The sequence below is a fragment of the Cynara cardunculus genome, assembly GCF_001531365.2.
Source record: "Cynara cardunculus var. scolymus isolate 2C chromosome LG 9, CcrdV1, whole genome shotgun sequence".
Taxonomy (NCBI): domain Eukaryota; kingdom Viridiplantae; phylum Streptophyta; class Magnoliopsida; order Asterales; family Asteraceae; genus Cynara; species Cynara cardunculus.
In genome coordinates this window covers 16817738-16820841 of record NC_037536.1, presented here as the reverse complement: position 1 = coordinate 16820841, position 3104 = coordinate 16817738, and the positions used below count along the sequence as shown (strand labels likewise).

At 35.9% G+C, this 3104-nt stretch overlaps 1 protein-coding gene and 1 non-coding gene across 4 annotated transcripts in view; both read left to right on the top strand.

The window, feature by feature from the left end:
- The first annotated feature begins 304 nt into the window (after positions 1 to 304).
- The window catches only part of LOC112517634 (glutamate receptor 1.2-like), a 14998-nt gene continuing 12198 nt past the window's right edge, over positions 305 to 3104 (top strand). For all 3 annotated transcript variants that reach the window (XM_025124991.1, XM_025124989.1, XM_025124992.1), the window contains exon 1: positions 305 to 590. The gene's annotated coding sequence lies outside the window, so the exon portion shown is untranslated. The remainder of the gene's footprint in view (positions 591 to 3104) is intronic.
- Positions 311 to 527, top strand: LOC112518790. The gene has a single exon (XR_003069861.1). It is a non-coding gene; the product is annotated as a small nucleolar RNA U3 (small nucleolar RNA).

Genomic DNA, 3104 nt, shown 5'->3' with positions numbered 1-3104 from the left:
AGTTATGGTGTTTAATAAATAAATAAATTTATATAATTTTTAATCTATATTCAATAGATTTAATCTTTTTTAAATATTATAAAATCATTAAAAGCTAAAAACATATTTTATTTATTGACATATCATTAAAGAAAAAAAAATGTAGAATGAYGAAATATGAAATGATTTTATTTTCACATTAATTTTGGGAGGAATCCAAATTCCTTTCATCAAAACAGAAGGCCGCTATATGTCCGGTATATCTCGTCCCACATGGAAGCTGACTACAAAAGTTTAGGTGTATATATACACAACGGATGGAAGGGAAGACACGACCTTACTTGAACAGGATCTGTTCTATAGGCTCGTACCTCTGTATTCTTGATTCCTAAGAAGACAGAAACCCATGTCTGGTTGATGAAYCACGACCATGTAACCAGAGCGTGATTAACAGAAACCCATGGTCTTAGCAAGCCACGGCTCAGTAGATGATCGTTGCCATCCCATCTGATGGGTCTTGGCATGGTTACATGGTTGTCTGACAGACAATTCCCATCTTTTTGTTTCGTAGAGGAACTTCAGATTTACGAAGAACTTCAGATTCGCATAGGGTATGAATCTTTCTTTGTTTATGTTTTCTTATTGCATTATATATTGGTTTTTATGGGTGATGGGTTTTAAGGATCGTCGTAGAAGTGCCATCTTTGGTTACATTCTCTCTGGACTCTGGATAGTTCGTTCTTAGGTATATGAAGCTTCCGGAGTTATATGGATAAGTAGGCCAACTTAGAGATGCAGAGGAGATGTTCGATGAAATGCCTGAAGGAGATTTTGTTTCTTTTATCATTCATCTTACTTTGATCATGGGCTCATTGTGGAAGCTAAAAAGGTGATGTTTTTTAACCTGTTTGTACAAAGGATAGRGTATGTTGGACTCCTATGATTGATGGATTCTCAAGAATGGGAAAATTCTTGGGGAGTAGGAATTGTTTGGGACGAAACAAAGGGTCTGCAAAAAGGTTCATTACTTAACCCTATGACCTCCCAATAATGTAGTAACCTTAGCAGTTGCAGGTTCGAGAAACTTAGAGAGCCATTTTTCTGGACATAAGCTGATGACTGAATGAAAAGTATAATTTTCGTATCATTGGAGGTTGCAATCTTACAATCCTTTACATTACCACATCCATCTCAACTTTTTCCTTCCCCCTTTTTTTTTTGTCGGGAAGTGTTCATTGTTATCAATTTTTACCTTTCATAATTCACAAAATATGGAAACGTGGTCATCGGAGGTTGTCATAGCAGAAACCAGATACTGTAAGAGAAGTTGCTTATTTGAACATGTAAAGGATAGACCAGAGATGTTCTCATGGTTTCTAGTTGGGTGAGTCAAAAGATTGCTTCTCAGCCGGTCAAAAGATGATTACTAGAAATTCTTCTTGAAGGAGTAAATTTGCAAATCATAATTTGATGTGAGCTAAATGGCAACCCGTAAATCTAAATGATCGATATATATTTTGATCACATTCTTGATGACCTCTTTGTTTTGACTTTTGACCATTTCCACATAGATGTTGATTAGCATCATTTTAACCTTCTTCATTCGCTAAAATATTGCACAGCTTTTACAACTGTGCTTATAAATTTGATGATACAATATCTAAACAGTGAATTTTTTTTGGTTCTACACTTGAAGGATGTATGTGGGGGTATATTTGGTCATAACTGATTGGCTGAAGCCTTTTCAATGGTTAGCACAAAAAGAAAAGATCATATAAGAAGAAAGGAATATTGAAAAAAGAGCATAGCATGTCTTTGTTCTCGGAGCAGTAGGAGCTTTTTACTATTCACTAATGGAGATCAGTAGCAGACTAGCAGGAAGAGACCAGACCCTTTGTTTTTAATGTTGATGTTGCTTTGCTTTCAGATTTATTCAGAAGCACAAGGAGATCCCAGTGAGAGTGATTCTAGATATGGGATCATGGGTTGGAAAGACTCTTGATGGCTGCATTACCATGCCATTATCATGAGGGTGTTTTAGGAAAAAGATTCGAATTTATGTTTAAATAGTAGTTTTTTTATTATAATTCTATATTAATTAGAGTATTTCGGTAGAGGTTGTTGATATATTTTCTCATGAGCTTCTTATAAGAATCTTTACTGTGGCCACAAGTACTTGTCCAGTCACATGTCCGTATATACCTAACTCTTTGTTTCGTTTTGTGACAGATGCTTAGTCCACTAATATAATAATTAACTAACTAGTCATCTGTTCACAGTTAAAATTGCAACAATGACAAGTCAGGTCAAATCCATAGGGATTGATCGTACTGTTATTCAACTTAGGGGGAAGAGGTTGGATTTGATTAAATAAACTAAACACACAATTAAGAGGAATAAAACTAAAAAGTCCAACAATAGTTTCACCTTCGATATGATGCAAAATGTTTATCATCGATTCCTGTGGTGCAAAAGAATACATGACAAGTCTAAAGCAGCTATGGTTGTCAACAAGCTCTGACAACCTCGATTTTCCCTTAGATAGACATTAACCAAAATAATCTTTTTGGCTGAATCTAAACAACAAATAAGATTTTAAACAAACTCTTAAATCCTCATGTGTGATTAGCATTAACGAATTAGAAAATCCACCTATTCAAAACAATAAGCTTGGCTTACTAAAGTCTGATTGCAAGAATTCAAGGCATAGGTTTGAAAATCTTATTGAAATTAAACTTACCGTTTGTCACTTTATCAAAATCCCTAAATAATTACGGATTTTAAGGTTTATAATGACTTCATCTCCTTTGCTCTAGAAATCGTCCCTAGGTCTTTTATCCCCTCGGACGGCAACTTCAAATTCAATATATACCAAGAAAATGAAAAAAAAGCTCAAGATTTGAAAATTGGAAAAACTGGTCCTTGTATAGGAATGGCAACGGGCCGGGTATTGGTATCCCGTCCCCGAAACCGATAGTTAAAACCGTCCCCGTAACCGTCCCGATCCCCGTCGGGGATCTTATCGGGGATCCCCATCGGGTCCCCGTGGTTTCCCCGATCCCCGTTGGGGAACCTGTTAAGGATAAAAATTCTCTTTTTCATCGTTGGTTATAACCGAACCCGAA